The 12,222-nt window shown below is 38.4% G+C and overlaps 1 long non-coding RNA gene across 1 annotated transcript; it reads right to left on the bottom strand.

The window, feature by feature from the left end:
- Window positions 1–8,956: 8,956 nt before the first annotated feature.
- Window positions 8,957–11,473, bottom strand: LOC134064469 (uncharacterized). The gene is made up of 4 exons (XR_009936305.1): window positions 11,385–11,473; window positions 10,969–11,024; window positions 10,259–10,328; window positions 8,957–9,245 (listed from the first exon to the last, which is right to left on the bottom strand). It is a non-coding gene; the product is annotated as an uncharacterized LOC134064469 (long non-coding RNA).
- Window positions 11,474–12,222: the final 749 nt, after the last annotated feature.

The raw sequence follows: 12,222 nt of genomic DNA, 5'->3' as shown, positions 1-12,222 counted from the left end.
CAGTTATGCTAAAAATGCTACCTATGCTAACAATGCTAACTATGCTAACCATGCTAACTAGCTAACTTGCTAGTGAGGACTTTTATTTTGAAACATTTGTTGCTAGGGTATCCATAGTGGCCACTATCAGGAAACAAGAAGTTACTGCAGTATAATCACGTTGGTTGCTATGGAAACAGTCATAAACACTTAATTTTAATGGTTGCTATGTTGGTTGCTAGGTACATGGAGGTTTCATGTAGTTGACTGGAGGCATAGTGGATGATAACTGACAGTTGGAATGGTTGAACAGTTCAATAGTTGAGTAGTTTCAATGGTTAAATGGTTTAATAGTGTATTATTGCAGTGAGAACCTTTATTTTGAAACAGTTGTGGACAGAGGAAGTAGTGAAACAGGATCTGTAGTCTTAATGAGATTGTATGCTTAAAGCCTGAGACAGAAGGTGCCTCTCATAGCGTTTACGCGTCCTCTCTCGCTCCTCACTGATCTACATAAAGAATGATGGAGCGGCAACAATGGGATAGTCTAGCCCTTCTTCTATCTTTCTTTATGTAGATCATTGAGGATCGAGGAGCGAGGGAGGACATATAAACGCTGCTTGAGAGGGACCCACAGTAAATACTTTAAAAGTTGTATGTAGATAGTCTAATTAATGTTGATAGACAGAATGTTTAATGGATGTTGATAGGCAGATTGTTTAATAGATATTGATTGACAGTTTAATGGGTGGATGAGTGAATGGTCTGAAGAAGATGAATGGATAGAATGTTGGATGGAATTTGCCTTATATTCTTGTTTAGAGAGACACTGATACAGCTCTCTGAGAGTAGTTGACACAGGTGTAATCAATTTAACTGGCTAGTCTTACGAGAGCCAGAGTACTCTTAAAGCCTGAGACAGAGTAAATAATTTAAAAGTTGAATGTAGATAGTCTAATTAATGTTGATAGACAGAGAGTTTAATGGATGTTGATAGACAGATTGTTTAATAGATGTTGATAGACAGTTTAATGGGTGGATGAGTGAATGGTCTGAAGAAGATGAATGGATAGAATGTTAGATGGAATGTGCCTTATATTCTTGTAGAATGGAGAGACACAGCTCTCTACTGAGAGTAGTGGATACAGATACAGGTGTAATCAATTTAACTGGCTAGTCTTAAGAGAGCCAGCCTGAGACAGAGTAGATTGTTTAAAAGTTCAATGTAGAGCGTCTAATTGATGTTGTTGATAGGCAGACTGTTTAGAATGGGTAGACTGTTTAGAATGGGTGGATGAGTGAATGGTTTGAAGAAGATGAATGGATATAAAGTTGGATGGAATTAGGAGGACTTATTTTGATACTGTTGTGCGCAGAGGATACAGGGGAACAGAATATGTAGTCTTCAGAGAGGAGCCTGAGAGAAACTGACAGTTGGTGCCCAGGTGGCTGACCAGCTGGGGTAACATTCTAATTGCTGCCGTGATGTCATAATGAGCAATGTTAAGTCTATGGGGAAATTGTTAATAGTTTTTAATTTATAGTTTAAAAAGTATAAAAGTTACAAAGTAAAAAAATACATTGCGCTGATGTCCTAAGCAAGACCTTCGTAACACAGTTTGAATGAAGTTTCTACGTTAAACGGTTCAAGCTGAATTGCGTGCGTTAGAAGAAGAATAATAAGAAGTAGAAGAAGAAGCCTAGGGATAACAGTACAGTGCATTTTCATGCACTGTAATAAGAAGCCTAGGAAGAACAGTACAGTGCATTTTCATGCACTGTAACTAGAAATGCAATTCCAAGGAATTACCAGTGCATGAAAATGCAAAAATATATAGATAGATTTTGTAGATATGGTTATTAAGGTGTAGCTAGGGTAAACATGGTGGTTGCATAGTTTAAAGAGAGTTGATAGTGTGAAGGTAGACAGTTTAAAGATGAAACGTTCCAGTTCTAACTTAACTAATGATTTCTATTCATGTTAAAATGTTGATTAGCTAACTTAGCTAATGATTTCTAGCAGTTACGCTAGAAATGCTTATTATGCTAGCAATGCTAACTTTACTAACAATGCTAACCAGGTTGATTAGCTAACTTAACCGATGATTTCTAGCAGTAATGTTAAAAATGCTAACTATGCTAACAATGCTAAATTTGCTAACAATGCTAACCAGGTTGATTAGCTAACTTAGTTGATAATTTTTTGCAGTTATGCTAAAAATGCTAACTATGCTAACAATGTTAACTATGCTAACCATGCTAACTAGCTAACTTGCTAGTGAGGACTTTTATTTTGAAACATTTGTTGCTAATGGTGGCCACTATCAGGAAACAAGAAGTTACTGCAGTATAATCATGTTGGTTGCTATGGAAGCGGTCATAAACACTTAATTTTAATGGTTGCTATGTTAGTTGCTAGGTACATGGAGGTTTCATGTAGTTGACTGGAGGCATAGTGGATGATAACTGACAGTTGGAATGGTTGAACAGTTCAATAGTTGAGTAGTTTCAATGGTTAAATGATTTAATAGTGTATTATTGCAGTGAGGACCTTTATTTTGAAACAGTTGTGGAAAGAGGAAGTAGTGAAACAGGATCTGTAGTCTTAATGAGATTGTATGCTTAAAGCCTGAGACAGAAGGTGCCTCTCATATAGCGTTTACGCGTCCTCTCTCGCTCCTCACTGATCTACATAAAGAATGATGGAGCGGCAACAATGGGATAGTCTAGCCCTTCTTCTATCTTTCTTTATGTAGGTCATTGAGGATCGAGGAGCGAGGGAGGACATATAAACGCTGCTTGAGAGGGACCCACAGTAAATACTTGAAAAGTTGTATGTAGATAGTCTAATTAATGTTGATAGACAGAATGTTTAATGGATGTTGATAGGCAGATTGTTTAATAGATATTGATTGACAGTTTAATGGGTGGATGAGTGAATGGTCTGAAGAAGATGAATGGATAGAAGGTTGGATGGAATGTGCCTTATATTCTTGTTAAGAGAGACACTGATACAGCTCTCTGAGAGTAGTTGACACAGGTGTAATCAATTTAACTGGCTAGTCTTAAGAGAGCCAGAGTGTACTCTTAAAGCCTGAGACAGAGTAAATAATTTAAAAGTTGAATGTAGATAGTCTAATTAATGTTGATAGACAGAGAGTTTAATGGATGTTGATAGACAGATTGTTTAATAGATGTTGATAGACAGTTTAATGGGTGGATGAGTGAATGGTCTGAAGAAGATGAATGGATAGAATGTTGGATGGAATGTGCCTTATATTCTTGTAGAATGGAGAGACACAGCTCTCTACTGAGAGTAGTGGATACAGATACAGGTGTAATCAATTCGGTTATTAAGTGATGATGTAATAATGGGATAATAAATAGTTTTCCGGGTCCAACGGCTTTCAAACTCTCATGTTATTCTCCATAGACAGTAAAATAAACTATTATTTTCCGCTATTCTGACTAGCCTTTAAGAAAATGTTCATCTTATACGGACTTGTTGCCTCAACCTAATCAAATCTATATTTTTCGCGGAAGCCTGGACGTTACCCATTCATATATCATCTGGCTGCATAGCTACAGTGATTACTTTGTTAAAGTTTAGCGATTTTGTTTTAAAACCGCTAAAACGAAGGTGGTGATGACAAAGTTTACAAGTAGCAAAACCCGTCTGGCTGGCTGCGCTAATAAACGTCTTTTCACAAAATAGCTGCTGGGTCCGTGACGTCGGACTTAACAACCGAATTTAACTGGCTAGTCTTAAGAGAGCCAGCCTGAGACAGAGTAGATTGTTTAAAAGTTGAATGTAGAGCGTCTAATTGATGTTGATAGGCAGACTGTTTAGAATGGGTGGATGAGTGAATGGTTTGAAGATGATGAATGGATGGATGGAATTAGGAGGACTTATTTTGATACTGTTGTGCGCAGAGGATACAGGGGAACAGAATATGTAGTCTTCAGAGAGATTGTCTGCTTAAAGCCTGAGAGAAACTGACAGTTGGTGCCCAGGTGGCTGACCAGCTGGGGTAACATTCTAATTGCTGCCGTGATGTCATAATGAGCCATGTTAAGTCTATGGGGAAATTTTTAATAGTTTTTAATTTATAGTTTAAAAAGTATAAAAGTTACAAAGTTGAAAAATACATTGCACAGGTCTCCTTAGTAAGACCTACGTAGCAAAGTTTGAATCAAGTTTCTACGTTAAACGGTTCAAGCTGAATTGCGAGCGTTAGAAGAAGTAGTGGAATAATAAGAAGCCTAGGAAGAACAGTACAGTGCATTTTCATGCACTGTAATAAGAAGAAGAAGAAGAAGACCGAGGAAGAACAGTACAGTGCATTTTCATGCACTGTAATAAAAAGAAAAAACGAAGGAATATCAATACAGTGCATTTCCATGCACTGTAATAATAAAAAATCAGTTTAATGATCCATAATGCTTTATTATTTGTGTTTATTCTTCTAAACTATTTACAGATAATGTGATTGATTCATCGGCCAATTTGTTAAGTTTGTGAAGTAGCAGAACACTTTGATTATTTAAATTACTTTTTTCAATTGCCAAATTCTCAATTTCCATTTTCAGTTTTTGTTTTTGGAGAAGCAAGACTTCTTTTTGAAGTGCTAGCACTTCGTGGCCAGGGTCCGCTTGTTCGATGTCTCTGCAATGAAAAGAATGAACAATTTAGGCTTCAAGTTAGGTCAGTCAATGAATAGGCTATAGCCTACAGATGATTGCAGTTCTTCAAGGAGAGGATTCAAACGTGTGATAAGGGTTAAAGGCTATTGTTTGTAACAGTGCCATCTATAAATAAATCAAGCATTCTGCGTTAGTTCTGGCAGGCCACGCAGTCAAGCCCGCTGTCAGCTGCTGTTCCCTGTCTTGGCTTTAGCTCATTGAAAGACAGGGAATTTCCTCTGAACAGAGCCATACCGCCAAATACAAATAAAGTTGGTTCTAAAGATATTTCTATCTTGTGAATCTAGTGGTCTGACAGAACTTACTTTGCCGCTTTCGGTCTCTTCCTACGGTTGGTGACCGCTGTGCAAGGGCTTGCAGGCATCTCATTTCGCTGGCCGGCCATCTCTTCATCCAGATCACTGGAGATGGTTGCAACAAATATGTTATTGGTCTACGTCAATAGATAAACATGTTTAAATAGGATTGCACAATGTGTATGATCATATTGTGAGACAATGGAATATGTAGCCTAACTTACTCTGTGGCCTCTTTGAAATGCAATGGGCTGCTGCGCTCTCAGATGTGCATGCACCTTCACCCATCTCTTCGTTCAGGTCACTGTGGAGGTTTTGAAGTGTAACGTAGCTTAATAATGCAATTATGCGATTTAAGGTAATGTCATGGATAGGCTTAAATGAAAGAAAATGAATAGCCTACCATTCCACCTCCACACCACTCTCTCCTCCGCCAGCGATTCCCATGATAGTTGGTGAGTCGCGACCTATGATGTCGGCAACCATCTCAGCCTCAACTGAGAGTGGAGTTGGAGGAGATCCACCACCTGATAGATAAATAAAATAAAATAAAATAATACCATTAAATACAATTGTTAACGTTGTGAAATAGGCATACACGTTTGAAAGATGAAAGCAGGTGCCGAGTAGACTATTGTCGACAAACTAGCATCTAGCTAGCTATCGATAGCTAACGTTAACGTTAATTTGATGCGGTTGATGAAATTCATTATAATCCATAATCACAAGGTAGCCTAAACGTAAAGAAAACAACCACAAACAGAAAATTGGTTAGAGAAAAATATCCTCTTTATTATGAAAGCCATCTGAAGAGAAATGTCATTGTCTATTGGCAGTAATCAAACTTAATAACTTGAAGTTAGACAGCGAGGTCCTAAAGTTAGCGGTTGTTAACGAAACAATCCATCGACCATTGGCAATTAAATTGCTCATTAGTTAGGCTAAAAGGAAGTGTAAAGTTATTCTTACCTGTACCCTTCAGTACTCTCCTGTACGAAATGATTTCTTTCTTCGCCAGAACCGTCATGTTGTCGTATTTCTTTGCTACCTCGTCTTTGGTCCTCTTCACAAGTCCCCTTGCATTTATTTTCGCCGTAATCTCCTCCCAACATTTCTGCTTTTTGTGTGATGTTATTGTCGGATCAAATTTACTTTTTATGATGTGTTTTCATTTGTTATATTCTTCGAGAAGAATGACCTTTTCCTCCTCCGTCCAATTTGGCTTTCTTGCCTTCTTGTCCTCCATATTTTGACAGTTGACAGCTGATATGACAGGTAGCCTATATTACTAGTTCTAACGGCACAGGTAGGCTACAGGTAGGTCACCGTGGAAACTGTAGAATTTTCGTGCCAGAAAACCCCTTTGAATGCAGTAAATCACTTAACGGAGTTCCTTACCTAAGGATACCACTTAAGAAATTTTGCGCAACGCCCTTAAATAAATTCCTTACCTAAGGAGAAATTAAGCCTTAAGGTTGATACTTAAAGAACAAAACTTAAGGTGCTTTGTGCAACCGGCCCCAGAGTCACACACTCTTGTTCATACACATGTGTGATGCTGAGATGCTGTCGAGATATTGATATCTGTATATTCAATGTGTAGACTACTGTTTTGGTGATACGAAAACTATCTACAAAAACTATTAAACATGCTTGTTGTTTTTCTGACTGACAATATGAAAATGACATGTATTTCTTACTTTAAAATGTCTAAATAAAACTTCTGAAATGACATACAGTGGGCGTTGGTTGACATTGGCTGCTTTCACGTGAGATTCTCATGAGAATCACACGTGAATCACGTGTATTTTATTTATTTTTCCCAAGTGAAGCTGCAATGTCCCCCAAGTGAAGCTGCAATGAAGCTGCAACTTGTGAGCAGGGTTAGGAATGTCGGCATTTACCACTAGCCAAACAGTCCCAAATTGAATTCAATCCCGAAGCAAGCTGAACATCTTGTCTGCTTTTAATAGCCTAGTCTCACGACAAAACTTGTTATTGTTTATGAAGGTGTCTTCTGTTAGCCTATTTTATGAAGAGGCATCTGGCTGTTTCGTTTAGGTTTGTTTTGCTGTCACTAATGGTTTCATGAGGTAGGCCTAACCACTAAAAGCATAAGCCTATGTCCTAAGCACAACTGTGTTCTCTTTTTTGGGTCAATTCATACATTTTATTTCAAATGTGTGGATAGGCTGATGGTACGCTTGTTTTTATGCTGGCAACAAAACAAAATGGTTCACGAATGTTATTCTTGATTCTAAATGCGGGAAACAATTTAAAAATAAAATGTCCCATTTTCCGACGCACAACAAACCTCTAGGCTATGTTTATTTGAAATGTAAGCTGGCTGTTGTCAAATCTGTAAAATAAGATAGGCCTACTGGAGAAATTATGGTTTATGCTCTCTTATGCTGTTTCTTTCCAAACCGAATGCGAAGGAGGGAGAATGAATTACGAACTGAACGGTTTTGATTAAATATAAAATGTCCCATTTTCCGAAGCACTACAAACATCTTGCCTATAAATATTCTATTATTTGGGCCTATTATAAAAGTTGGGACTTTTTCGTTAGAAAACAATTTCATTTGAATTATGGACTGCCTTTGAATGAAATTTGATCGGACTTTCAGTTCACAGAAGAAAGTTTCAAGACGCTAAGAAACACGTTTGCCCCGTGGCATTAACGGTGGCTTAATTTATTTCAAAAGGATAATGACCTCATGAATCCGGTTGTTTGCCGTTCTACTTGTCTTTTTTAGGGGATGCATCTCATATATCACTGCATTGCAGTGTAAGCCTATTGAATATTGACAGGTTTGAAAATCGTAACATTAGGCCTATTTTCAATCAATACAAGTTGAAAGCCACACATGTTTTGTCTTTGTTTTGTCTTCTCCTATATTTTGTTCGGCAAATTTGACAACTGTCAGCTTAAATGTCAAATCATGTTTCCTTCCCTTTGTCGCCCTAGTTGGCTATTGAGAGAAACGCAGAGAAGCGAGAGAAATTGAAAATAAACACAGAGAGTTTGTAAATAGGCTACTAAATAAATGTTTGCATGGGTAATGGACAATTTCAAGAATTCTGGTGAGATGCCGTGTACAATAAGATAGCTTGGATGCTCATGAGCGATGACGAGTGGATGAGCGATTTTTAAAATCAGCCATGCGATCAGTCAGAGGGTCGATTCGGATATCTGTGTGTGCGGATTTTTCTGTCCGAGCCCAATACGTTAAAATGTCATTCTCTTGATCTCATACTTAGGCTATGACAATATGTTTGTTTGTGTGGAAAGCCTGATTTAGTAATTAAGCAACTGTAGGAAGGCATTCAGAAACAAATGGCCAAACTAACAGAACAAAACACAACAGGTCCTGTGGACCTATCTAAATGAAATTCTTATCAACGTGTGTAGCCTAACATCAACATAGCGCAAATGAGGGTTATTGACATGAAAATCAGCTCTTGCCTTTTTCATCGAAAACAGTAGGCTACCTTAACTATAGGCTACTTAACTGCAACATGCACTGTAAAAAGTTTATTGTAAAATTTACAGTAACTGGCTGGCAGCAATTAGCTAGTAATTTGCTGTGATTCACTTTACAGTAAAGTTACTGTGAAATAGATCACAGCACTAATGCAGATGCTGTAATTACTAACAGCAGTAGTGATATTGATGCTGTAATTAATACAGTATTTTTATGTATACTGTAAAACAAATCACAGTACCCACAGGGATTGCTGTAACATCTAACTACAGTAATAACATAAACTACTGCAATTTATACAGTAATATTGACTACTGTATTTTCATTTACAGCAATTATTCATTACTCTTAAATATCTAAAAAGGATATATTGACTGTATTTTCATTTACAGCAATTATTCATTACTCTTAAATATCTAATACGACATTTAAAATACAGAGAGAAAGAGATTAAAGGTTTAAAAGGTCCTTTATTTAAACTTTGCTCCCACTCACTGAAAACAAACACATCTTTAATTACAATTACACGTTGTAATGATTGCAGTTTTTAAACTGCCGTTTCCCTTTTTCAAAAAGGTCCACTCAAACACAAACACAGACTCTCTCTCTCTCTCACACACACACACACACACACACACACACACACACACATATACACACACACAGCTTATGAACAGTTACAACTGGTAATGTATTTTCCACAAAACTAGAGAACGTCCTGATCACAACAGATAGCTGGAGAAATGGAGTATAGAGTTGTAGACTGAAGTCTTCTTCACTGTAGTGAAAACAGAAGGAAACATGGGTAAGATGCTACAGAAGGAGGAAAAAATACACTAGCATCACATGATTAGACTATGGGTGAAGTCATGCAGACTTCACCCATAGACTTCACCCATAGTCCCATGCACCCATGCATGCATGCAGACAATATGTATGTTCTAACATGTTGGGGGGTGCCTTGACAGACAAAAACAATTGAAAACACTAGTCTAAGATATCATAGGAAGCAACAATCCATTGCAATGAATGCAAGCGACAATCCATTGGAAAAGAACCTCTGCGCAGCATCTACTGACTAATGACATCTTATTAAAAAACAAAGGGTTCACTAGAGTACAAACCATTCATAAGCCCTATAAATGGAGAGCCAAATTTGATTTTTGCCAAATTCTCTCTATTTGCTCTTGTCTTCTATTCATGGTAAACTTAATGCTTAGCTTACTTCCTAGAGTGTTAAAGCAACATAAAGCACTTTTCCCGTGTCGCACGCATGCTATTTGTTTATTCAGCACTGGATTTGCAAATAACTATGTCCACAGACAGGGTATGTTGCATGGTTTCGTGAAAGTATGATGTATTGCGACATCGAAGCAAGTCACATTGGTAGTTTCTTACATCTCACTGCATCAAACTACAGATCCGCTACCCGATCTGGTAAACGTACATAGTGCGGTTATAGCTGATAGAGGGCAGCAAAGTGAATGTGGTAGTGACAATCACCCTGTTATGAGTTATGAGACTAAAATGTTATGAGACTAAAATGATTCTGTAAACATTTTTTTTAAGGTACCCAACTCGTAAGTGTTACTGTAATAGATGTCATTGTTCTTCTCTGATGGATTGTCGCTTATATTGTGAGTTCCTTTGACTGCATGTAGTAACAAGGGTAATGACAAAGGAACAACGCCATACTAAGTCAATGGGGCAGCTTTTCAGAATGAGAAGACTGTATAGAAATGTATGCACCTCCTGGCCATTTAGTTTATATGTCTTATGTTGGAATCTTACCAAGCATGATCAGCCTGGGAGTGCTTGGCAGTGAGAGGTGGGTTTCCACGTCTGCCTGAGTGGAGGTTTCCTACAACAGGAGATAGGCAGAGAAATGCACACAAAACCTTAGATATATCACCAACACAAATGACAGCAAAACATAAATGGGGAAAATAACAATACTACATCTGTCAAGAGGAAAATGGCCTCTTCCTGAGAGAAATGGTCTGCACACTGTAATGGCTCCAAAACAATTCTTTATTAGTTAAAAGGCAACGTTTCGATCAACAGATCTCCATCAGGCAAAGTAGGAACTGGCATAGAAGGCCTATATCACATGACCAATAGGCCTAGTAATCAAGCATCTGCCTTAAACAGGCGGGGTGCACCCATGGGTGGCAATCAGCAAAGACTAGCCCAAAATCTCATTGCATAACAACATTGAGCAAAATGCATGTGCTGGCAAAACATCAGTGCAGAAATATTATGCAAAAATGCATGAAATAGCAATACATAGAATCACAATACATAAAAAATTAAGTGTATAGGAATTTATAATTAGCTGTCATACGGAAGACTATGGTGGAAATATCACAAGAAGGGGTTAAGATCAAAATACATGTTTAGACCCTTTGGAGAGATGGTGTATAATGTGTATATATATATAAAGCTTCTATTTTGAGGAGGAGATTATCTATATCTCTTACTGAGAGAGCCATTCCACATACCTGATTTTGCGATGTTCCAGTAGTGCTCCTCCTTCTTGCTAATGTAGCTTAGCTACCTGGCAAGGGAAAATTATGACAATTACCATCCTACACAATCATTCACAGTTTTGGCTAATCATTCCTATGTATATGACAAATTATTTTAACTAAACACCGATCTTCGGGCAACTTCTACATTTGGAGACTGAAATGTGCAATGTAGGCTGCTACATCCAAAAAACAACTTGCTAACTTGCAAGTGGCTAGCGAGACGTATTCAAATATTAGGCTACGTAGCTAGCTGACGTTACAAAATACATTGCGGTAGAGTACTTCCTAATCGAACGATTCAAAACCAAGAAATAGGTACCTACATGATCCAGCCAAATGAACAAACTGCAGTACTGTCTCTATTCAAGAGAGTGAACTGAACTTACCTGCAGCAGGAACGCCTCTCCAAGCACAGCATACTGGAGCAGCAGACTGAAGGAACGAGTCCGACGACCGTTAGTAAATACCGATGTGATCTAGAGTTCTCAACGGGCCGGGTCGACCCGAAAAACCCGACGGGACCCGAGGGTTCGGGCCGGGTTCGGGTCAAAAAATATAAGCAGATGACTCGGGTCGGGTCGGTCCTCGGGCTTAATTTTCCGCTCAGTGAAAAAAAAACATTTATTAATCATCGCTGTTGTTTACCGCGAATCATCATGAATTTCCCCTTATGAATCAATAAAGACTATCTATCTATCTATCTGTACCGTAAAGAAAGTCTGGCTGCTGCATGAAACGTGCATGCAATCATGGAGCGGGGACAGACGTGACGCTGTGTTTTGAGATGCAGAGCTGGCAGCAACTCTGCGTGTGTTCTGTTCTGTTGCACCGCACCAACATTTATTAGTTCCTGTGCAAGTTCTAAGAAGCCGTCTCCTTGAACAAAATAAAATGGCAGTAGCCTAGATTGTTGCTGGGCAATAGGCTAGGCCTACGTCTTCGTGAATAGCTAACAACTCATTGCCATCATAGTGAAGCGTGTATGAAGCGGTTATTGAAATATCATGCTCTGTGGATGATTCTGCCTTTTTTTTAGCAAGAACAGTACGTTTCCCCATTTATATCATGTTTCTATTGTGGAAAATATCGTTTCACTAGGTTTTTACGTGAGTTAGCCTACTTAGGTTGGCCAGGCCACTGCACATAATTGTGCCCTTAACGACCGTCCGTCTCCATAGGATAACATGGGGAAACTCGACCGCCGGCGTCGGGCCGCGGGCCGGT

The sequence above is a fragment of the Sardina pilchardus genome, chromosome 1 (assembly GCF_963854185.1).
Source record: "Sardina pilchardus chromosome 1, fSarPil1.1, whole genome shotgun sequence".
Lineage (NCBI taxonomy): Eukaryota > Metazoa > Chordata > Actinopteri > Clupeiformes > Clupeidae > Sardina > Sardina pilchardus.
The sequence above is the reverse complement of the archived record's forward strand: the minus strand, read 5'-3'. Positions and strand labels throughout refer to the sequence as shown.